Raw genomic sequence first — 26,898 nt, forward strand, 5'->3', positions numbered from 1 at the left:
AGAAAAGAAGGGCAAAGTATAAAATCTAGTGCATTTAAAGGACCTTGGATGCAATTCCTTGTTAAATGTTTTCTACTAACTTCAAACTCCCGAAGGGAGAACAAATGCCATAAGGCCATGAGTACCATAAAACAAAATGACGAACACTGTAGTCATTCTGCAGGGTTCATTTTTTGAGAATGCAAAACTAGTGATTATTGTAAGAACTGGCAGCACTCTGAAAGTAAATGCAATAACCAAACTACACTCGGTGCTGTCACATACATTTAATCAGAGGAACACTGCAGTCTATATACCATCGAAGAGTCCATTTATCTATTCAGTTATTCTGGATTCATTTTTGTCAAGAAATTTTTTATCATTGAAATTTTATACTTAGAATATATTTAAAAATGTAGAATTTAAAACTTTCTAACATTTTTCTACTGATGATGTTTCATTGTGATATTTATTATTACCTTGTGGGTTTCCTACTACAAAGAACAAAATTGACCTTGTTGAATAGTTGATATTATGCTTTTATTAATAGTTATGCATTGATTGCACAATTTATGTAACTGGTCAATAATTTGCTATTCCTTTTGAAGAATACACACTATATACAAAGTAAAAAACAGCATAAACATTCCATGACTTTATAAGTTATACTTTAGGTCCCAAAATATTCATAAATATATTTTTGTATTTTTATAGCAATATAATATTTACTTCTGTATGTTATAATGATATTTTATATTTAGAAAAATTGTATTTGCTCTTTATAGTAACTGCAAATGATTAAAATATTTTATAGGCATAAAAATTCAGGTAAATACAGAGTACTGCACCCTTGAAAATTGGTCAACTATGTACTCAAAGAGGGTTTCGATCACATTAAATAGTCTAAATTTATTTAAGTATGATATTTTGATATTCTGTTCCTCACCATAATCAAAGACTCTAAAGTCAAAATCAAGCACATTATCAATTCAAAGCAAAACTACACTATTTCCAAGTATAAAGTCAAAATTAGTAGATAGCAGTGAAGATTTTTGTAATTGTACATTATTACATTCTAAAAATTAATGTTTTTTTTACCCAAATGTCTTGTTTCTCTAGAAAGAAAAAAAGAAAAAGAAAAAAGTATGTGGCACTAGTTAGAGCAAAAGAGATATAACATTTCAGAGGCAGTGCAAGTAGCTCAAGATCAATAACTAGTATTCCCAAATAAGCCGCTTTATGTTAGACTTTTCCCTGCATTAGACATTGCTGACACTCTACTTCAAACCAAGGGAAAAACAGAAATATAAAAGTAGTCTTTAACATGGGGATGATAATAAATGCATTGCTTATAGGTCAGTGAGTTGACAATATTATCCTGAAGATTAGTAAATCTATTGTGTCATTCCACATTAATTACTACACAGTCATATCTATGAACTGTTCCAATAATAGAATAGATGAAGAAAAGTGAATGCAAGCAAATTATACATTCTCCATATAATTACTCTAGTGACTCCTGGTAAAATACACACACACACACACACACACACACACACACACACACACACACACAAATGCTAACAATGTGAAGACAAAATAGCAGGACATACTTGGCAAATGTGTGGCTTGTATGTGTTTCTGTGTGTTGTACTGTTGGCTGCAGTTAAAAGAATGCATAAAGGAGAGAGAAATTTCCTTACAAAAATCATGTTATAATTTTGAATTTTAGATAAAAGGTGATCAAAGTAGTATAGTATATCATGTATCTTCACCATCAAAGGAAGACTACGCATTGCTCAACTTTATAATTAAAGTTTATAAAACTGTATAATAGGCTAGTAACCAAAAATATCAAAAAGTTATAAGCTATAAGGTCATTTAAAAGAATATGGAGTTTTCTCAATCTACAGCGTGTTTTATGCTAATCAGTAAAACATGCTCTCTAGAATGACATTTAATTATAATGAAATATTCAGTAGCTATTTAAAATATATGGTAAGATTTACAGACAAAGATCAAAGAAAAGTTTCACTTTTGGCAAAAAATTTAATAATGTTTTGTTAATATCTTATTAAAAGTATAATTTGATCCTTTTTTGATTTATCACTTAAAACTTTGCATTTGAAAACATTTGCTTTGCTTTGAATTATTAAGATTTTGATATTTGTGTTTAGTGAAGATAACTTGTCTTATTCATAAAATCAACAAAAAAATTTTGAAAATTGTGTTGTGGCTCTGCATTTAACATCTCTACATAAGGAATATAATTGAATATAAATCCAATGAATCCAACGAATATAATTGAAAAACAAAATTCATTTTATTATTCCCTGTGGATCCCTCAAATTGTATATTAATTTTAGTGTATATAATATAATAAAAAATAAGGTATACATTTAAATTTGTAAAACTATCACTGTAAAAAACACATAAACATTAATTCCCATTAAACTCTCTCCTTTCCTTTAAACATATTTCTTTCACCATTCTCCTCAGCAGTTCTTAATTTTTAGTGAGTGTTTTGTTAAATCTGTTTCCAAGTTTCAACTACTCTGAAATAATTGGAACTATTTTATATTTTTTCTTTATTTTACTTTATTCAAAATTTTAGATTTTAAAGAGAATTTTAAAATATTTTCAGGATTATCTGTAAATTGGAGTTTGTGGCTTAAGGTATAAAACATAATTACTGGGTTCAGATTGACTTTTTTCTTCAAATTAGTGACTCTACTGACAGTATAAATTAACTAACTTCTCCAATATACTATTTGTCTCATGTGTAATTTTAAAAATTTATAATCACAATGATAATTTGTCATCTGTTAGCTTGTAGACATAACTGGGCACATGTGAAAAATTAAAGAACTGCTAGACCTTGTTAGTACGTGACAAATGGTCAATTTTTTTTAACAACTTAGAGATTCAATATATCGTGCAGTGGATCGAGCCCTGTGCTTGGCAAATAATTTTTCTTTCACTGCTTCCAACATTAATTGTTATATTCTTCTTTCTTTTTAGTGTCCAAACTTCCACTGTTGCTCTGATAAACTTTATTTCTAAGCTAGTGAGTAAACTGTACATGCAATACTTGTTCAAAGAATACAAAATAGAAAAAATATAAAGGAAAATATTTCCTCTGATAATTATTTCTTGGCAGCACAAAGGCATATGATATTAGATAAGGTGCTTATACATTAAAATTTCCACATTTCTAATAAACTGTCATAATTTATATAAGAAATTATGCTCCCATTTGCCAGCTATAGCTCTTTGAACTGACTTTTCAAACTTGATAGGAGAATTCAGCAAGAAAATATTCTATCATGAGTTTATTTTAGAAATGACTGGATGAAAAAATTTAATGATAGATGACAGTGAACTGTAAAAGTTCTGTGTCATAAAACTAGTGAAACATGAAATTACCCAAATCAATTGCTTAAATAACTTAATAACTTGAAAATTTGAAATTTATTCATAGATGGAGGACAAAGAGGAATTATAATATATCAATAAAAGGTCACTGGAAAGTCTTCATTTTAAGTATTTGCCCTCAAACTGTATTTCACCATTTCTTCTTAACTCTCAAATCTCTGTTAAAATTTACTGTTGTGATAAATTTTAATATTAAATTCATAGTGAGCAAGCAGATATATTTCCTTTGGTAACAGGTCAAATGGCAGATGAAAAATTCAATACACTATTAAGAATAAGAAGACAGATTTCAGATAAACTCAATTAAAATAAAACTGATTAGAAATAAACACATATGGGGCCTGTGATCTTAATGATGAAAATGATTTATTTTACCAAATAATATTTGAAACTTCAAATATATATTGTTACTCCTTTTGCATTAGTAAGGCTTACATAATGATTTGAAAAAACTTTCTGAGGAGACAGCTACTCAAAGTGATTTAATTATGATTTTTGTTTGATCAAAAGTTATTTTTGTCTCCACAAAGAAGAAGAGTAATAAAAGTAGCTAAAGTGAGGGCATTGTAGTTAACTTCTATATGACACAATGTTTTAAAATCAATTCTTATTGAGCTATTCTTATTATTATATTCACTTCTATTGTCGTTAATAAATATATGTTATATTTCTTGACAAAACCATGGTCCATTTAATCATTCAACATTGTTTACACACACGTGCATGCACACATGCACACACGGACACAGGAGGCTCCAAACAGTGACATTGTGCAGACAACTACGGCATAGACTTGTTTAAGGACCTCTAGCAGCCCAGCAGAGACACATGTCACCACAAAGTGTAGGAATATTTGATATAGATATGTTCCTAAAACATTAAGATTTGATGGAGAAGACATATAATTAGGTGAGAGAGGCAAAAGAGGGCATTTTGTGTCTGTGGGGAAAACAAATTCAAAGAAATTTATAAGCTTCAGCAATGTATTATTATGCGGATTGAGTTTAGAGCAGAGATGAAGGATCCAACCTCTGAGGATGCTGAAGAAGGGTAAAGAAGGGAAGTAGTGAAACTTGAACTCTTGAGGAAGAGCTTGCAAACTGAAGGGGACTAAGCTTAATGATCTCCTTGAACTGTGGGAACTGAATGGCCCTGGAATCCTATAACAATGGCAAGCCATGAGTGACACATTTAAGGGGATGGCAGGGATTCAGATGAGAATGACCTAGATCACATTTTTTCTTTATTTTACAAGGTATGCATGTAATGTGTGAATGTGCATTTCTGTATCTATAAATCAGTATTAATTTAAACCTGCTCATTAGTGTCTTAGTTACTGTTCTTGTTGCTGAGAGAAAATACTCAGCAGCCAAATAAAGGAGGAAACATACCTTTAGCCCACAGTTAAAAGATTTGAGTCTGTAATTGGCTGGATCCAAGGGAGGTGTCATGTCAACAGGCACCGGGGAGGAAAAACAGTTCATGGAAGGGTGCAGGTAGAAAACCAAGAAGGGACACCCATAGCTCTTTCTATCCCTTATATCTCATCCAGGACAAAATAGGATGAGTGGCACTCACACCCTTAATCCTAGTGCCCTAGCAATGCACCGTGAATCAATTCAAGCATCCCGCACTCTAGATCCAGTCACCTCTGAAAAAGCCCCACCAATGACTGCGTGAGAGCTGGGAAGGCATCTTTACACAAGCCATAATTAAATTTAAATTTGTTCATCTGATAGGTTCTTTAGTAAAGGAGAGGTGATATTATGCATTAAAAGTGGTGCTATAGGGATTGGGGATTTAGCTCAGCGGCATAAGCACCTGCCTTGCAAGCAGGCGGTCGTGAGTTCGATCCCTGGTACCGGTAAAAATGAAAAAGACAAAAACAAAATAAAAGTGGTGCTATAGTTTCAAAATGAAGAATTCTATCCCAATTAATTAACAATTTGATGCTAAGAAAATACTTTATCAGTCTTAGTATTTCATTCTTCATACTTGTCTAAGATTTACACTACTTGTCTAAGGTTACTAAAAATGCATAGAAAAATATAATTTAGTATAAATCTACCTTAGAAAAGTGTAAATATATTCAATGAAAACAAGATTCTTTGGTTAATACATAGTGGGACCAAAATATAGGGCAAAGGTTTAAACTACGTAAAAACTTACACTGTCTGAATTTCATCTCCACTGAAAATGTTTTTTTCAATCATCACCTTCTGCCTTTGTTTTACTAAAAGAATTTCTAAATGATCTCCTTGATTTTAACAAACCACACCTGCTAAAATTCATCCTTTATGCAACGGAATAACACATTTTAAATGTTATATTTTCAAATGTGTCAAAAATAGGAACAATATTAAATTGTCCTTACAAAGTATATTCAAATGCTCACCTAAGGCATAGGCCCATCCATGAGCTGTGCTGGCCCATTTATTTGCTCTTGTCCACTATTCTATTCATACTCACTTATGCTACTCCAGTTGTACTGGTTTCCATGGTATTCCTCATTCAGGCCAGCCCTATTAATGATTCAGGTCCCCTACACCTTCCTCTTTCAGCTAGGAACTTTAATGATATCATTGTATTTCTGTTCCTTTTCATCAGATTTCTCTCGTTAAAATTCACTTTATCACAGATGTCTTCCTTCATCATATCACCTAAAGCTAAGTTTAAATTTATTGTTGTTGATGCATTTCTGAGTTAAATTATTTTTTCTTGCTTTTTCTGCATGCTGTATCTCAAAGTTAATACTTGGAAACAGGGTTGTTTTCTTCATTTGCCAGCCTATTTGTGCCACTTAAAATAGAAGCTGACACACAGCAGATGACACAATGTATGGAATTGAAATTAGTTTGGTATGAGAGTTTCTTCAGTAATTAGAGAAAACATTGTAACTACTGCCTAGATAAAATGAAAACATAGAGATATCTAGAAATGATACAGATTGTAAAAATATCTCCTAAACTAGAAAAACAAAGTATTTATAAAATTTTTATAACATGTCTATATCACTTACACGTGAAATAAGCACTACTTATTAGAAAATAAAATTTGATTAATTTTTTTTCAGAATCTAATAACTGCCAAGCACAACTGTTAATGTTGCAAAATAAATATACTGTAAAAAATTACATATGAACCATTGTGGAGAGATTGGAATATAAGGCAGTAAATATTAAGTCTGAGAACAGAGGTGTGAACCTCACAGAACAGAGGTATGGACTGAAACCATGCATCACATATGTGGACATAACTCAGAAATTGTTAATTTTACACATTTTAATTTTTTGTGTCGTAAGCATTTGAAATCCACTGAACATTTCACAACTATAATGTATTCTAATTTAGACTATATACCTCTTAAATGTTCATTAGAGTTAAGTGCAGTACAGACCTGTAATTTCAGCCTTATCCGAGTGTAAGCAGGACGATTTCAAGTATGATCCCAGCCTGGGCAGCTTAACGACTTACTGGCACCGTGTCTAAAAGATCCACATGCACACACACGCACATGTGCGCGCACACACACACATGTGCGCGCACACACACACACACGTAAGTAAATGATTACAGTCACCTAAGGTTGTAAAGCTCAATTCAAAAGCCCAGAGTTCAATGTCTAGTATGGAAAAAAGAAAAAGAAAGTATTCAGCACAAACACTTTCCTACAATCATATCATACCGGCTTACTCCAAGCAAGAGTTTGTCTCTTTGGTCTTGTAATCAGATTGTAAATGACTGGCTCAATTTTCCATGTATTGAGTTCTGCTCACTTTGCAGCAAATTGAAGTTCCTCAATCACATGTTTTGTATGTATAAATGATGGCAAATGACATAAATGAAAATGTGAGCCAGCAATGAAATATTCTGCAGATCATCAAAAATTGTGAGTCAAATGTTAGGATTCCTTTAAATGTGCATGTCAGAACAAGAGATCCAGAAAATAAATATATTATAAAGAAAAAATACAGAGGTAGAGATACTAGAAATAAAATACATATCCATATACATACATGGCACATATAGGTGAGAGAGATGTTAAAGAACTAAATTAACAATCTTGTGGGCTGTCATGGTCTCACAACTTCAGAACTGTATAGAGTGATAGAAAGTTGGTATTAACTGTGATGAAGAGTATATTACAGAGAAAAACTGAATTAAATTAGTAAGTAGTTTACCAAAGTCAACCATAAGAATTGAAAGTTATAATTGAAATTATAAGTTAACATTGCAAGGCCCTGATACTTTAGTGTTCATAATTCACTTTTTTAAAAAGGTCAATTGGAGCAATTCTGATGCACAGAAAACTCTCACATCTAAAATTTTATCAAAGTAAAATAGCATCTTCATAGTACCAAATATATTATTAATACATTCAGTATTATGGTTGTATTAATTTAACTTTATAATTATATCTACTAGTTTAATCATTAGACACAACTTAATTGTAATTTTACCCACCACTCTTATTACAAATTCATACTTTGTTTTTATTTTTTACCCTAACTAAAATTTATGATTTAGTCTAGCACAAGTCACACCATTCTAACCCATATTCTAATCAATCCATGTGCAATTTTCAGAAACAAGTTATAGCACAATTCATATTATATTAGGCCATCTTAAAATAGGCTTATTATCTGAACTGTTGGGATTCAATTTAGTTGTAAGGTCATATCATGAACATGAGGCTAGTAATGATTCATTTTCTTCCATAATTTAATAATATTAACTTAGTAGCTTGAAAAATGAATCAACAAAGTCCTATGAATAGATTAACAGTGTTTAAAAATGTAAATCAATGATAAAATATAGGTTATTTCACTGAAATTGTTAACAAAATTCACTCCAAATTTTATGGAAGCAAAAGTAGTATTTTATTGTTAATTGCTATAATATGGGATTAATTAGGCACCTCCAGAAATGTATTAAAACTCTAGGGTACCATCTGGTAAATTACCACTTTAGTACATCAAAGGGTACCTAAATCATTATAGTGCTCACTTCCTTCTTATGCTAACCCTGAACTTTTCAACTATTAAGGATAAAGATTGCTCAGGGCATTTAAATTTGGAATATGAAGTAAGAGACTATGACTGACAGTGTTTGATGGATTCCTGGGAGGCAAGTGGACCTTCTCTTTCCTGATAACTCAGACATGAATCATGTAAAAATCATATGGATGAGACTAAGAAACCTCTTCCACGTGGCCTATGAAGCAGTTTCTCTTCTTATCCTATTCTTTACCTTTAGTATTTGATAGTGTGCAATCTACTACAATCTAATAGAAGTAATAATCTAGCTAAGTGCTCATATGTTTATCATTCTTAAACAACATATTCAGTTTTATATATTGTGCAGCATTATTGTACACTTGCATAATTAGCTTTATTAATTTGATAATGTTTGCATTCATATTTGTATTGATTAAATTTTTACATTAATGTTTAATAATTAAACACATGCTCATATGGCACATATTCTGTATATGCAATAAATATTTTTAAGTTGCACATTATTATATAGAAAACTTTCAGGAAATCTACATCCTAGTCCTTGTGACCCTTTCTATACTTATAATGGTTGTTCGTTTAGTGCATGTGTCTGCAAAAGTTTGTCTGTGCTCTGAAAGATATATCATATACCTGCATGCATAAAAAGTGCATTTCTTAAGTGCATAGACATTAATAGGCATAGACAAATATTACATATGCTATGCATAAGTGTGCATATTTATCATCATGCCTACATTTGTCTTCCATATCAAAATAATATTCTTTGGTTCCATTCTTAGTATTTTAAGAGAAGTAAAATGTTTCATAGTGGTAAGTAATTCTTTGCTTTTTCACAGATTTACAGTTTTATGTCAGTTTTGTTCTCTTTGATGTAGCTAATACAAACAATAAAATGAATATTAACTCACATGACATGATATTTACAGGCTGTGCATTTTCAGGAAAGCGAAAACCACAGCAATATAAAATATTCAAATACTTAAGTTATTTTCCCAGTATGTTTATAGCCATCTTCAGAAGGCATTATGAGTACCTGACAATGCGTCACATACTTTCACATTTATTACTAGAAAAAAAGACAATCATATATAGTGAGAAATTATATTAAATATTATTTCCAAGTTAGCTATGGTGGCATTACATTCCCACACTTAAAGAGTGGATTGCACAACATTTATGTCACCCACTCTGTTCTTCTTCCATAGCTCCAAAGGAGTTTATGAAACACAATACCTGGGGTGGGGAGTAAAATTTTTACTACCAGGAAAGAGATGAAAGAATGGCTATTAGACAATCAACTGGATGTGTCTGCCATAAATTTTATATTCTATGAATCAGTTTACCAAATGTGATAAATGATGTTTACAAAAATATTATTTTGTATTTCTTCTGTGATTTTCTAGAGAATTTCTAGAATTCTAGAGAAATTCTAGAGAATTTCTAGAGAATAGGTGCAAAGAAAAAGAGGGCTGTATTATGGAATTCAATAAAAACATACAAATATTCCATTGACTTTCATCATAGGTTGCAACTTTCTATCACTGTGACAAAATACCTGACAGAGACAACTCAAAGAAATAAAATTTTTATCTTATGATTTTGGAGGTTTTAATCCATACTCATTTGGCTAATCTTTTTCTGGGTGTATGGGGAGGCAGAGCGCCATGGAAGGGCATGTATAAGGAGCAAAGCCACTAACCTTATGGCGGTAAGCTGGGGGATGTATCAGGGTCCATTATATCCTCAGTGGCCTATTTCCATCAGTCCTCAAATTCTAAAGCTTCCATCACCTTTCAACAATACTTTATGGTGGGAACATGTCTTTAGAACATAAACTTTTCTGAGGCATTCTAAATCCAAACTATGTCACATGTAACACATAAATATTTGCACATTGATGATTACAGGATGCATTGCTTAATGGCAATGAAAGAGCTAGTTAAAATTATGTCGCATTAACAAGCAATTAAAAGAAATTGTGCTAAACCAAGTGGATAATTTTATCAGCCTGTAGTTATACACATGACCAGCATAGCACTTAATGCAGGGAGGCGAGCCCAAATTTTCAATGTTATTTGAAAGGTAATAAAAATGAATTTAGTATGTGTCAACTGGTAATTTGATTCTTTTTCATTTTTGAGGAGCAGCTCTTTTTATCTTATATTTTTATCAATTTGGGATAATTTTGAATTCAGGGATAAATATGAACACACATATATGATATGTAAGCTAGCATATCTATCACCTATCTCTAGGTAAATATATATGTATATGTATAAATATATATAATATATATATATATATTTATATACATACAGAGATGGAGAGAGACAGAGAGAGATCACTTACTTTCCTAATTAGCAACAAGTTTTTCAAATCTTTTTAAAATAGTGGTTGAAAAATTAATAAATTCTAATCTATGCTTCTTTCCTATTGTGACTCTAAATTTTATTCAGAAGAGGATTAAATAACTGAATATCTTAAATATATTTTCATGTATTCATTTTTTTCTTGTTGCTTATTCGCTATTTGAATTATGTTGGGAAATTGTTTCTCAAGAATCATTATTTCGGGGCTGGGGATTTAGCTCAGCAGCATAAGTGCCTTCCTTGCAAGCAGGCAGTCATGAGTTCGATCCCTGGTACAGATAAAAACGAAAAAGACAAAAAAAAAAAAAAAAAAAGAAAAGAAAAAAGAAAAAAGAAACTAATCGTTTCTCACATTTTGAACTTTTTATGCATAATTCATTGATCTACTATATGTGAATAACAATAAATGATTTAACTGTCTAAGGCTGGAGAAAGCTTTTTTTCAAGTGGTTGCCAACTACCCAAAACCATTCATTACATGGTTCTTCCTGATTTTAAAGACAATTACAACAATCAATTGGACAAAACTTTTACTCATGAACAATCCATTGCTATAGAAATTAACATATTGTCATAAATAATAGAAAAGTTTATAAAACAGAGCTCTAGTTTTCAAGTTGTGTTTAGGATGAAGGAAAGGATGCAAATTTCTAAGAGAACAGAACAACTAGTCCATCATGTGGAGGTGGATTTGAAGATATAGTGCAAGAGTACAAAATTCAAATATCCAAGGAAATTAAAAGGACAGAATATGGTAAAAATATCCTAAAAGTAAGTGACAAGGAGCTAAACAGTCAAATTTTTTTTTCTAAATGAGAAAAGCACTTAAAAAGATATATTGACCAAAGTGATGTAAGAATGAGTAAAAATTTAAAAGTTCAATATTGCCAGTTACTAATACAATTCAAATTAAATCCACAGTGAAGTAGCACTATGTATAATCGACAATTGCCACAATTAAAGAGGCTAGTAATTCCAAGTGTTTCTAGTGAGTTAGAGCTATCAGATCTGGTGGATGATTTGAATAACTGTACAATCATTCTAGAAATTATTGTGGTAATTTCTTACACACATAAAAATACACTAATGAAATGATTCAGCAATTCCTTCAATAGGTACTTACCCTAATTAAACACTATGAGTGTGGACATTAGTTAAAAATTATGAGCTCACTCATCCAAACTGGCTTTATTCACCGTACTGAAAGTCAAACAAATGAAAAAGTACATTCAGCATAAATAAATATACAAATGTCACTAAGTTCAAAATGAAAGCAAAATATTTACTCTGATTTTTACTTTTCAATACTGAAATGCAAATCCTAGATAATGTAAGAGGATATGAAATACAATCTAAATGTGTAATTACTAGAAGGAAGAAATATTTTTATTCATAAATGATGTTGTTGGGTAGAAATCTCGCTCAAATCAATAACTACTCAATTGTATGGATATGGTACATTGTCTGCTAAGAATTACAAAAGCTTTGCTATAAGAATGAAACTAAACCTAACATGATGTGTTATAAAGCTCAACATGTATGCAATTACAGTAAAGGTAAAACTACTGTGTAAAAGAGTAAATCAGTAATTTCGGAGCCTACTTGATTTCAAGGTGCTCAATTTCATATAAGAAAAAAATGAATGTTCTGAGTGTAGAAAGTTGATCTTGTCTCAATTATGGTACATCACTATATATATATATATATATATCTCCAAATTTAAATTGATAAGCTAGATTTTGACAGTTGACTCTTTATAAAAGTAAAAACAGAGCAATACAATGCTTAAAAATTTGCTTAATGTAAACTAAAACAAAAGTTTCCAGAATCCAATCATGAGACAGTGTTTTTATGAATATAAATATAAATAAAAATCATAAAAATACTCAAATTCATCATGATATCCATTCTTTCTAATTTAAATGTTTATTATAACTCAGATTACATTTAGATGCTGAATATTTAGGTGTTGACAAAGAGATTCAGAATTATAAAGAGAGCTGGAGATATGGCTCAGCTGTAGAGTTCTTGCCTCGTAATCACAAGGCCCTGGATTCTATCTCTGGCATTGAAAAAATGAAACAAAAACAAAAACAAAATTAAAAAGAAACACAAGAATCAGAATATCTAATACTATAGCACTACTTTAAAGAACAGCAAAGTTAGAGAGTGGACACTATCTGACTTAATTTATGCTACAAAACTATGATAATCAAAAAGTTTGATTTTGGGGGGTGGGGGAATAGAATTGGCAAATAGATCAATGGTACAAAAGGCTCAGAAAGCTCATAAAAACATTCGCAAAGGTATAGTAAACTTATCTGAGAAAGATTGTCCTCACACGCTGAGATAACTGATCATCTACATTAATAATTTAAGAAAGAAGAACACAATTGGCTGGGCATGGTACACACCTGTAATCCTAGCACACAGGAGGCTGACACAGGAGGATTGTTGCAAGTTCAAGAACAGCCTGGGCTACAAAGTGAGCTCAGGGTCAACGTGAACTGCATAGCAAGACTCTGTCTCAAAAAGATGGGAAAAAAAACCACAGATGCCTTGTACATTTCAAGTAAATACATAAAATAGAAAAATATAAAATTCTTAGATGATTACATAAGAGAAATCTACAAAATAATGTGTTAGCTGAAATTATATACAATAAAAAGCATAATTTATAAATTAAAAATTCTATGTTGTGAAATCGAATATAATTCAAAAGTTCTGCTGTGTGACAAACCATGTGAAAATATAAATACAGGTCTGAATTTCTTTGAAAAAGGTTACTTGACATCTATAGTATTTGATAAATAACAATTTAATAAGTAACAAGAATAAAGAATAACTACTAGAAAAATTACAGCAATAATTTAATATTTTTATAAATGTAAGTATGTTCATTGAAAACCTTCTATTAGCCAACTGTGGTGGCTCATGCCTATAATCCCAGCACTTGGGAGACAGAGGCAGGAAGATCGTTGTGAGTTCAAGATCATCTTGGGCTACACAGTGACCTCAAGGCCAGCCCAAACTTGTCTCAAAAAGACAAAAACAAAACAAAACAAAACTAAACTAAACCAACAAAACAAGAGGAAATCTTTCATTAGTTCATAGACTAAAGAGATCTGACTGACATGACTCCTAACCTGACAATATATAGATCAGTTAAAACTTCTAAACAGCGCATATTGGCACAGCTCATGTTCAATAATTCAAAACAGTATTTGATCCACTGAAAGTGACAATAGTATTCCTAATTTTATAATCTCATTTTTATAGAGTAATGAAATAGTATAAAACTGTATAATTAAAAGAGGACTCCTATGATTTCACAAGAGATCACTCATATTTCTGCTGCATGCTTGGGTTCAGTGGTTCTAGGTGGGATAATCTATGCCCATTTGTCTTGGTTTTGCTTGCTGACTTCTGTATATGCCAACCGCACATGTTTAATCACTGTGGAGAGTGGATCCTCTGCAATAAATCTTCATTGGACAAGTAGATCACCCAAAATAAATCATTTGTGGGTGAAACAACTCTGCTCACACATGAGCTGCTGGACAAGGAGCTTATCTGTCATAAACCACACAGAGATAAGTGGCTCAAGCTTGATTTACTGCCTCTAACCATAACTATGGTTTTGCCTCACCTAAAATATACCATGATTTTACAAGAAGCACAGTTTTTGCAAAATAAAAAAGTGTTACCTCCTTAATATTGCCTTTGCAAACATATTTTCTAATATATCATGGCCAAAATAAAAAAGTAAGATACTAGACTATTATGAGGTTATATTAATTTAGCAATAAATAAGACCAAAAAATTGAAATTATTAAAGAGTAAATACAAAAAATTCCATACATTAATGTAATATTAAGTATATATTTCCTTTGTAAAGTTTCAGTGATAATAAACAGACATATGGATATTACGAAGGATAGGTTAGATGCTCAGTAAGTACAAAATTACACTTGTCTGCTTGTCTGTTTTTTGTATAGGCATATGAAATATGACACACACTACATTATTCTTATTTTATGAGTTTGTAGCAAGGTATATAATCAGAAAACAGTATGATAATATTCAAACAGAACTATGTTGTCAATTATTAGAACAAACAGAAAAGTTGGACTGTGATAGACAGCAAAAACTCCCCCAAAATTGAACTTCATGAATACTCTAAAAGTTCAAACGATACATTAGATGGACAATGGAAATAGGGACTTTATACAATAAGGATTAAAATTAGTGTTGGTGTTAGTGGACACTAAATATGAGAATCTGTAACTCTACACATTTGGACATGTGTGAAGTTATAAAAGAATTTAAATCACTGAAAATTATTTTTTTATCCTAGACCAAAAGGGCATCACTAGCACGAAGAGAGAGAGAGAGAGAGAGAGAGAGAGAGAGAGAGAGAGAGAGAGAGAGAGAGAGACTCCTGTAACACTTATTGGTCTTTTCTGATCTTATTTTGTCTAAAATGTCACTATCTTAATTTGTGTTACATAGAAGTTGTTATCCTGCAAACCATACCATAAAACACATTTTGCCAAAACATTTTCTGTTAGAATTGACAAAATATATAAATTTAATATCTGTGGAAATAAACTTGCAAACATTTTGGCAATACTAGGAACCTATTCACCACCTTTTGACATTTATTTTTCCGTCGCATTTAATATTATATTTTAAAACTCATTTTAGGACTTTATTTTCTAATATGTTGCTCATTCATAAAAGATGTGAGGTTGATTTAAATATATTAAGTTAATAATATTTTGATTCTAGAGTAATACAAAGCATTTGACTTTACCATCTAAGTTAGGAAGTTTGTGACTGTGTAATAAAAGAAAATATTATTTACTATTCTCTTGATATTCTTTAGTACAATAAAAAGTATGCTTTAAGGATTTATTTTTATTTGTGTGGTTTATTTTTGTTCCTGTGATTTGTCTAAAAAATATTGTTCTATACTCAGAAATGAACACAAAACTGTCTTTTTTTTAAATAGTAGAAGTATAATTCAGGGTGTGTTATATAGACATTTTTTCATAACATATTGTGAACTGATAAGGGATATATAACAGGTGAAGTAAATATTCCTTCTTAAATAAATTGCTCCTGGTGTAAAAGAGTGGATTAAATAATTTTCTCAGTACCTGGATTTTAAAAGAGAATTTTTCACATCATTAAGAATGGCTTCATTTTTCTCCCAAGGTGAATATATTTCTAAAGTATATGTGTAACATTCTAGATATGAAATTCCTGAGGAAAAATTGGTAAAACATAACAGCAAATGAGAAAATATTCTAATAGCGAATTCCTCTTTATTGTGTCTGAAATTGTCTATGGTTTTAGATAGATAGACTCAAGGATACATAGATACACAGATAGATAGATAGATAGATTTTTTAGGAGATTATATATATATATATATAACCCTAAGATACATCAATATATTTTTATATGTATACATCTACTTAACAATATGAAGGATTATATCAAGATCATTTGTATTCCTGTAAAGATACAGATACCAGTGATAGGGAATATTTGGAAGATTGTATAAATTCTTCATTATCTCTCTAGTACGACATTTTCAAGAAAGTTAAATTATCATAAGCTGACTCCCTAAATTACAATTTTTAGAGTTTCTCTCTTTTAAAATTTTAATGTCTTTAGTAAATAAGAGTTAATCACTAAATATCAAATATAATGTGTTTGCAGTGCAATTAACCTGTATATTTTTGACATAGAAAGTTACTTAGAATTATGATTGCTTGCACACACCAACTTCAGACAGCTTCTTTCCCAGTAAGGGGAGAAAGAGAACAGAATCGATCCTTTCTATGAATTAATAGTTGTTCCAAATAAAGCAAATTTAATTATATATATATATATATATATATATATATATATATAGTCAATTTCTTTCTTTCTTTTTTTTTTTTTGGCTTTTTTCTTTTTTATTGGTACCAGGGATTGAACTCATGGGTGCCTGCTTGCAAGGCAGGCTCTTATGCCACTGAGCTAAATCCCCAGCCCCCTATTATATCAATTTCTATAAATTAGTTTGATGACTGGTCTTAGGTATAGTAATTGAAGTGTGACACTATTGGTTTACTATACTATATTTTTTTCCTAAAGTATTTGTACCATAAACTACATAATGACTGTCAACATGCAAAAAGATAGATAAATGTTTCAATCTGTAAATCTCTATTTCTTCTACCAGACCGTAGTCAGGTTTTTGCCATGGCTAGCTGTCCTGCATGAATAGTTTCATGATCTGTATTTTAGGAAGAAAGGAAAATATTTTCAAATATTTGTGGATGGAGAAAAACAGGAGCTAGATAGCAAAGTATTCACATTCCTGAGCTTAGTTCTGAGAACTCTGTCATTGCCCTACTCACTGCTCTTTAAAACACAGCCTCCTCACTTGTAGAAAATTAACTGCGGGCGCCCTAATGCCAAGGCATTTCCCTATCACAGTAATTTACTGCCAACTCGTCATATCTCCATAAGTCATCCTTCTGGACAGGAAGCCCTCAGCATAATCTCTGCTTGGACAAAAAGCTGATCTATGTGATGTGCATTTTGTTAGTTGCTGATGCAAAACATCATTGTATCATTTATTGTATTTTTGATATGTAGGCCACATTTTCCATGGCTTTTACTTGCTAAGAAGTTTTTTGCAGTAATATAACTTTTACAACAGTTCACAATCAACATAAGAGTGAGTTATTTTTAAATTCTCTCCTCTTCTTAAATTAATGGCAATTTGATGAAAGATGGATGATTTGTGCTGCCCTTTTATTCTTGGGTACTGTTGGACCCTTTCTTGGTGACTTTTTCTACTTTTCCATTCTTCTGTTGCTAATTTCCTTATTTTTCAGAGGCTTTTTCCCTCCACATTTCCTGCTCGTCACCTTGGACTTGAACCTTGCTGATGAAGTATTTTCTTTATCCCATTTTCCTTGGGAAGTTTGAAGGCACTCTCTGTCCAATCCTCCTAATTCTTCCCATTTTCTTTTTCTGCTGTCAACACTGCGATCCAACTTGCAAAAAACAGACTGGCTTTCATCATGTGTTGTTCCTTTGCACAGTTCATACAGAGCCAATCAGCAAGCATTTGTTAGACAGCATTTCTCGATATGTCCTTTATGTGGTTTAATTTTGATCTCTCCCTCCTAATTGGATATCTTGACTGTAAAGTCCCATTTTACAGACAGTCTAATCTTTCATACTGCATTATACAAAGATTTTTCAAGGGAAGTAAAAGTAATAGAGAAAATGTTTGATATTTATGTCATAAGTTTTACTCTTATTTTAGAAGTTCTTAAGTTTTAGTGTGCAAGAGATTAAGAAAAGCATATCTGCTTGTTAATAAGTACATAGTCTACTTTTCACCTGTAGACATTTTTATGGAGCACGAGTAGAAGACCAGGAACACGTACTTCAGTGGCAACTTCATTGTCTTTTGCTGCAGACAGCCTGAGCTAATTTACCAATTTCCCAGTAGCCATATTTTATTTTTTGGAAGATTTTATACATTTTCAATATTTGTAAATAAATTCTTACTTTCTTTGATGTTTGGCCTAGATTGAGTCTTCAGAAAGGCATTTCCCTTTCAGTGTCCAGGGAAGAAAAATTCAGTCAGCTCAGTGAATTGATTAATTTGCTTTAATGTTTACCTCATAATCTGATTTCTTTAGAACATTTTAAATTATAAGTTTCTTATAAAAATATAAGAAACTTGTGATACCTACTCTTTGAAAAGTGCATCTTGTATCTCTTCTGTGGCATCGTCATCTCTTTGCCTGTGCTCTAATATCTTCCCTTCTTATCCTCGAATGCTCCATGTTCCTCTGAGGGCCAGGCAGAAAGCTGTCATTTGGTGCTGAAAGAAAGCTAACAAAAATGCCCTAATATAACTTTATAATGTTAAAAGTTTGGGGGAACAAAATCTCATATGTTAAGTTATTTTTTTCCTCAATGCCAAATGCAGAAACCCTCATAATTTTCTGAAAGTCTTTCCCTAAAACTGTCACACTAGAGGTATGTGTAAACACTTACTACAGTGTGGACTTGTGGCCTAAAATTTTACTGATAATCATACATGAAGTGGGCTGCATGAAATCTGTCCTATTTCTCAACTCATGCTTTGCATCCCTCCTTGCTTCTTTTCTCCACCATCTCTCAGTCACCTCGAGGCTATTTTAATACTGCTGAGCTGAATATTTTATATGGCATATTCCTGATATCACATAAGTTTAAAACCAAATAGCACTTTCACAAAATAGACTTTACCAATAAAATAGCCAAAGAATATTTCCTCCGTCAGAGCCCCCAAACTAATTTATGTTACACCATGATATTATTTTTTCTAAGTAATTCTAGTACTCTGGAAGTTTTTGACTCACTTACCTACTTATTAATTTTAGTATTTATGTCTTTCATGGCCTACACAACAATGGTAGTCATTGTACATTTCCCTCTGTTCTCTCTTCAATATTTGAAACACACACACACACACACACACACACACACACACACACACACAAAGTCTTGTACTGCAACTTGGTCGCAGTGACTTACAAGATTAACTTTGTTTTGCTCCTTCTAACTGAATTCAGAATCATGTAGATAGCTTGAAACTAGTCAATGAAGAGCATTTTTACCACCACAACCAGAAAACATTAAAATCGAGATTTTTTTGAGAATCAAAAAATAATATTACCAGTAACTACATCGATGGAAAACGCAGAATTTTTCCCTCCCTTGCTTCCCTCCCCCCAAACTTTTCAATTCTAAATATCAGACAGAAAGTGAAAGGACAAAATGATTTCTTTCCTATAACTAAAATCTGAAATAATATAACAATACGTGAAAAGAGACTTCATTCTAGCTGGATGGAGCATAAAAGTTTTATGTCCTGTTTTGTCTTAATCTCTTTAAAATAAAATGAAAGAATTTAAAAGAATAGAAAGCAAGAAAATAAGACTGAAGGAAAGCCCTTATGAAATAATGCATCCCAACAACCACTTGGTTTTCCAGTTTTGAAATCAAAAGCAAATGTGATTAATAACTCACTATAATTTTCATCCCAAATATATATAAAATCCAATATTAAACACTTATGAAAATAGAGGGAATTGTAAGCTGTTTTAGCATGTAGACAAGAAAAGCTTTCACACTAGGTAATTATTGTCCATAACTACTACTTGCAATTATAACTACATTCTCCTTCGTTCTGGCTATTATTCCACTTTCCAATTATATAACACAAAATCATTTGTGAAATGTAACTCTACCTTTTCTTAACCACAGTAAGTATTCCAGTGTGCTTATTTATGTGCCAACATTATCAATCCATTATGATGTATGGAGAAAAGAGACTTTTTATAATTCTTTAATTTCTAAAGAATGCATACCAAAATTAAGGACTGTAACTTCTGATAGTAAGATAGATTTTTAATCATAAAACAAAAGCTTGAGCTGAGTATGCCAGAATTTCAGTGCTAATGGAAAGAATATTTAATAGTGTAGATATAAAAGTTGCCACCAAGAATGATTCAATGTAATATATTGTTTATGTAAAAGGAAATCTCAAGGAGGAAAATGCTATTGAACAATTAGTTTCTTTTTGTGTTTATTACACCAAACTGTATAAAGTACTTTTTCAGAAATTTTCTCACAAAGTCAATATCATAGCAGTACTTGTAAGTTTTTTCTGTTGTTTCAATTTCTAGATTACACTGACACCCTGTAGAAAACATGAGATTCAATGTTAGATGCCCAAAGTCTATATTCCATAGGATCTCATATTCTATTCCATAACATAACATTAAGTCACAAAAATTGTCAGTGATGACAGATAAAAGACCATAGGACCTCAAAGGGTATAATCATTATCATCATCAACATCACCAATTTCCACTAGGAGATGTTGCTCTAAATTTTAAAACAAGATACACATGTGTATATTTCTGTTACTGTCTCATCAAGATATACATAGATAAATGTATACATATGCATATTTGTTCCTCAATTTTTATTTTTTATCAACGTTTTACAGTGCAAAATTATATTCAGAGCCAAACACAGCTTGATCATTATTATTTTGGAATGATGGTTCTATTGTATTTAGTTCCTTATCTTAACATGATATATTCATTATTCCCTTTGGAATATGATGTATCAATTCTATTGCTTTTCTGTAGACTCTTACAATTTAGTAATGTGGAATTTAGATTTCTTTTGGGTTTGCTGACATCAAGTTTGAGAAGCAAACATTCTTAAGTTTGATGCTCAGTACAACAGCAATGACTGTACTTCTTTTAAGGCATAGATCCATTTATCAACTTGATGATGGGAATTACTAGAAAAACACATCTAACATTATGCAAAAGCAAAACAGCATAGTTAAGAGTTGCTTATTATAAATCATCTTAAAAGAGTAGATATAGATGATAATATAAAAGATATAGATAAAGAAAAAACATTACTCATATTTGCCATTTGTGCCAAATTGGTTGGAAGTTTAATTCTAAAATATAAATTGAAGATTCTCTGAGGGATGGAAAAGTGGGAAACGTACTCAGATGTGTATTTTGAGTCTTTTTAGTGCAGCATTAATCATCCTGAAAAACAGTTTATTTGATAATTTAACTATTAATTTATTTTGCTTGAGTAAAAATAGAAACAAATATGGAATGCAAATCACACTTGTTATGTTCAGTTAGGCAAAAATACATATGAATGTTACAATGTGTGCATAATAGTTTACATTTATGCAAGGAGTAAAAGAAATAAATACTATCTATAGCATTTTTTCTGAGATAAGATGTGATACAAAATTTGCCTAAAAGATATAAATTATTTGATTTTAAGGAAAAAATCTACATGACATTAGAAAAATTTATCTTTTGTTGGTTGGAAAATAAGAATACTCTCATAATAATTAATAACATTGTCTTTTCATCATGAAATGTTCCTCATTTTTTAAGTAAATGATTTTGAGAAGAATCTCAAATAATGGGCACAGTAAGTTAAGGTGCAATCACAAATAGAAACACTGAAGTGACACCCAGGATTCTGAGACAGATCTTTTTTACATCAACTAGCACTGATTGGGATCATTTCCAAAGTATCAGGCCCTGATCCTTGGCAATTTGAGGCCTATATGTGATAAGCAAGCAGAAAGCACCAAAGCAGAGTAATTAGTGTTTATTCATTGGGATTTTTTTGTTTGTTTGTTTTTTTGTTCTGGAGATTGAACTCAGGACCTTGACGTAGGAAGTGACTTCTCTTAAATTTTCTGAGACTGTTTATAATTTGTATTACTTTTTCCTTAAATATGTACTAAATTTTCAAAGAAGTTCACTGGTAAGGAGTTTAGTTTGTGGGAAAGCTTTAAAATGGAATTTCAAAGTCTTTGATATAAGTATACAAGGATACTATTGTTTGTTGATAATAGTATACAAGGATACTATTGTTTCCTTGAGTGAATTTACTTTTGTTCTTCAAGTTGTCCACACTACCCGAGTTACCAAATTAAATGACATAAGCCTGCCCATAACAATCTCTTATGTGATTTTTTTTCTTTTTGCTAAATTTTTCCCTCAAATTGGTATCTCACTATTTTGTGCAACATGGATTCCAACACTGGGCTCAAGTGGTTCTCCCATCCAACCTCTAAAGTAACCAAGACTCATTATATTCCTATGAACTTGGCTGTACAATTCTCATTTATATCTATGTTTATGCAACCTATAACACTGTCTTTGTATTACTCATATTTATGTTTTCTCCTTTGAAGAAAAATAATCTGCATAGAGGTCTAACAACTACACACTACAATACAAGGAAATAGTTGTTGATTTTGTTGGTTTTTTTCCTTTTAATGTACTATTTTATAATATTTCTTTACTGTGTACATATATTTAGATTTTTCTGTTTCAAGTTTCTTTTGCAGTAGGTTTACATCTATGATAGGAGATTTCCTAAAAGGACATTAATTGCTATTCAGTTTTCTATGAGTATTTTCTCAAATGCATGACAACAATTGTTTAGGTCACTTTATTTTCATTTTACCCAGTTATAACTAATTTTTAATTGCATTTTTAACTTTTCTCATTGCTTTGATCATGGTTACTGTAATTTTGTTAATTGCTTTCCGTGTATGTGGGTATTTTACTTTCTTTCCTTCTTTCTCTATGCCATGCTGGGGATTGAATCCGTGGTTAAAGGCACTATGTGGAGCATGCTACAGTGAAATAAATTCCAGCCTGTGTTCTCAGATTTATATTCCTTCCTACTATTGTTTGATTTTAATCAGAGGACAATCTACATGTTTCACATATCTTTATAATTTATGGGCATTGTGTCACAACCTAAAATATGATCTACCCTTGCAAACTTTTTGAGTAAATTTAAAAATGTTTTCTTCTAACTTTGTTCAAACTTATGTAATTGTAATTAGTCAAATTAATTGATAATATTATTTAAAATTTTAACTCCTAGCTAAATTATTGTATATTTATTCTGTTATCAGTTGAAAGAAATGTATGGCTGGCACCATGTTTTCCACATGTATTACTATCATATGTTGTTGTTGGTTTTGAACCTTTATTAGCAGAGGCAAAGTTATTTTGTGTTTACGTGTACCATCTATAAATTAAAACTTTTTAATTATGAAATAACCTTCCTTATCTGTAGTAGCATTATTTTTTCCAAATCTGCGTTTCTGTATGTTCATATGCCAGTATTATTAGGTATTGATTAGTATTAGCTTTGTTTCTCCATCATTATTTAGATATGTTTATGGTTTTAACTTAATTTTAATTACATATACAGAGGGAATAAAGAGAGACAGGACCCACTTCAACTCACTTGTCATTGAGATCCAGGCACGTTGCTCACTGGGGACTCCTGCCCGAGCCTATTTGGAAATCCCAAACCCAAGCTACCTGGGCCCTGCAATTTCCTCGGGAGCGATTTACCTGGCCTCCTCATACCAGGATAAATTAAGGGTTATTTGCTGCAAAGGAAACCTTGTGAAGGAGACCGGCACTGAGCACCACCAGGTCCCCTCCACCTCCCGCAGCAGCCCCAACAAGCGAGGCCCCCCAACGTACAATGAGCACATCACCAAGCGTGTGGCCTCCAGCCCAGCACCACCTGAAGACCCCAGCCAACCCCGGGAGCCAAGCACACCCCACCGCTACCGCGAGGGGTGAACAGAGCTGCAGAGGGACAAATCTCCCAGCCTGGAGCGTGAGAAGTCCCCGGGCCGGATTCTGAGCCTGCTGCCTGTGGGAGCTGTGAGGACTCCACTGTCCCAGGTTAACAAGGTCTGGGACCAGTCTTCAGTATAAATTTCAGCCAGAAAAATCGACTCCTCATTTCAGTTTGCAGAAGAACACCAAACACACTATGGAACTCTGCTGCAGGGGACCCAAGCACCTCTCCACTCAGCTGCCCCATGGCACAGCTAGGCCCAGACCCACCTCGGCACAGACACCTCTGTCTCCAGGAGGTGCAGGTGACTGAGGCTCTTTGAAGCTGTCAGTGCTCGGTGTCTCCTCTGGGCACCTTCCTGCAGTCATCCTCTTTGCACTTTGTTACTCTTTCAAAGCATTCATAAACTTTTGTACTTAGCTCTAGCCTGTACCAACTCATCAAAAAGGAACCAACCAGATACTGTGTGGTTACAATCCTAATTAGCTACTTCAAGACCCTAGGCTTGGTTGGTTTTTGTTTTGGTTTCTTTTCTTTTCCTATTTGTTTTTCTTTTTTCTTTTTCTCTCTCTCTCTTTCATTTTTTTTAAGACAAGAGAATTCTTAATAGATTTGAATAGCAATGTAAAAAAAGAGAGAGACAGGAAAAACAGTTGAATCCTACTTTTTCTGTGTTACTCTAAAAAATTCTTGCTTATAACTTTCAGCTTGCTTTCATTTATCTATTAATGTAACTTTTTATTATTTTGGTTTTTTTGTATTTGTCCTTTTATTTTTCCTCTATTCCTTTTAAAACATTATTATATTATTACAACTTTATTGTTGTATTGACTAGATTTACTTTTAAAAACATTTTTTTGTACTTTTTGGTAGTTCTGGTGATTTTACCCATGCATGTTAAGCAATAGCTCTACCACCAAGTAATATCGTCAACTAATTAATACCTTTATTTTAAAAATAATTTTGGGTTTATGGAATAATTATAAGACTAATAAAAATAGACATTTGCCATATACTAAATTTGTTCTCTAATTTTATCTCTGGAGACTTCACTTACTCTTGGTCTACTGAAAAGTATGCTGATTAATCCAAATATTTTTAATTTTTCCAGTTATGTTTCTTTTATTGATCTCTAGTTTTAGATCATTGTGTTCCAAGAAGACACTTCATAAGATTTCTGTTCTTTTAAATTAGTTTAGGTGTATTTTGTGGTCCAGAAGTGTTTTTCCCCCCCCTTAGGAAATGTTCTATGCAAACTTGAGACAAATGTGTCGTCTGCTGCTGTTGGATAAGCCAGTCTACAAGTGTCAATTAGATCCAGTAGATTTAATGGCAAGATTTGCTGTCACTGTACTCTTATTGATTTTCTGCCTGCTGAGTCTATCAATTATGGCATGAGAACTGTTGACACCTCCACTTGTAACTTCAGATTTGTTTATTTCTCCCAGCAGTCTTATTGCTTTTTGTCTTCATACTTGGGCATGTTTCTGTGAGATGCACATAACCTCATGATTGCTCTGTCTTCTTGAAAGACTGATCCTTTTTATTGTTATCTTTTGACTCTTTTTACATCTAAAAATTATTCTCCTCCTGAAATTTACTTTAGGTGAAATTAGTATAGCCAGAGTAGTTTGCTTTAGTGTTTGAGTGAAACAATTATCACTATCTCTTCATTTTTAATCTACATGAGTCTGGATATCTAAGTTGTCTTTTAGGTGGTATGTTTCTCCAATTAAAAATCTCTGTTTTTGACTTGTATGTGTAGAACATTATATTTCAAGTGATTACAAATATAGGTCCTATCTGAGTAAAATCTATCATATCTACCTGACTGTGGTGGTGTTTTCCTGTAATCTCAACACACTGGAAGGCTAAGCAAGGAGATCACAACCTACGGCACAGCCTGAGCAACTGAATGACTTAGTGTGACACTGTTCAAACAAACCAACACCCAGGCAGACAAAAGCTACCCTGTCTGTTTTCTATTATTGAGGATTTTTATTTTCTTTTTATTTTCTGTACTTTTAGATTCCCTTATTTTAGTGGAACTTTTAATATGACAAATATATGGGTACAAGCCTTACACATTTCTATTAAAATTTTGTGTTAATGTTTGCCCTACTGTGGACAATGCACATTAAGTCTATGACCTAAATCTTAGGTCCTCTTCCAATTTGTACTACAGTGCTACATTGCCAGTGAAGACATAATAGTTTTTCATTCATTACAATATATTGATTTGACTTTTTCATATTTAATATCACAAAATACATTTTTGCTTATTTCAAATAATTATCTATTAGATTAATTAAAAGTTAAAAATAAATTCATATTTTACATTCATTCACCAGAAGTTTTCTTTATTATGAAAAATTTAATGTATTTAGAAGTCAGATCTGCTACTGACAAAAGACAACTTTGATGGATACTGGGTGTTGTTTTGATGTATCTTTTTATTTTAGCACTAATAATTTTGATGTATGTTTTAGCGTGCTTAAATGTAAAAAATTTTGATGTATTTTCTTTATTTCTTAGTGGAAAAGTTTTTCATCTGGTTTAATTTCTTTTGAGATGTGCATGTGTGTATGTGTGTGTCTCTCCCTCCAGGAAGTTAAAATTGACCTGATTACATGTTTTGCTATTCTTTTTTTGGTATTTATTTTTTGCAACTCTGAATTAATTAGACTTACGGTTTGTTTTCTTACATTGATTTTGAAAATAATTGTTTATTGTTACTTCAAGTATTTCTTCTTCTCTGTTCTAGTTTTAGTCTCTGATATTTAATTATACTTGTTATTTCTTTATGAATTGTTTTATATTTCTTGGATATTCTAAGTCATTTCATTTTTCTC

General features: G+C 31.8%; 1 long non-coding RNA gene across 1 annotated transcript in view; it reads right to left on the bottom strand.

Moving 5' to 3' along the window:
* Window positions 1-7,175: 7,175 nt before the first annotated feature.
* LOC101788396 (uncharacterized) overlaps window positions 7,176-26,898 on the bottom strand; it is a 104,449-nt gene continuing 84,726 nt past the window's right edge. The window contains exons 6-9 of the long non-coding RNA XR_010045874.1: window positions 18,574-18,715; window positions 11,925-12,001; window positions 10,132-10,234; window positions 7,176-7,509 (exon numbers count right to left, since the gene is read on the bottom strand). This is a non-coding gene — a long non-coding RNA (uncharacterized LOC101788396). The remainder of the gene's footprint in view (window positions 7,510-10,131; window positions 10,235-11,924; window positions 12,002-18,573; window positions 18,716-26,898) is intronic.

The sequence above is a fragment of the Cavia porcellus genome, unplaced genomic scaffold, assembly GCF_034190915.1.
Source record: "Cavia porcellus strain 051 isolate PalLab524CR breed Dunkin Hartley unplaced genomic scaffold, mCavPor4.1 scaffold_45, whole genome shotgun sequence".
In the NCBI taxonomy this organism is placed as follows: domain Eukaryota; kingdom Metazoa; phylum Chordata; class Mammalia; order Rodentia; family Caviidae; genus Cavia; species Cavia porcellus.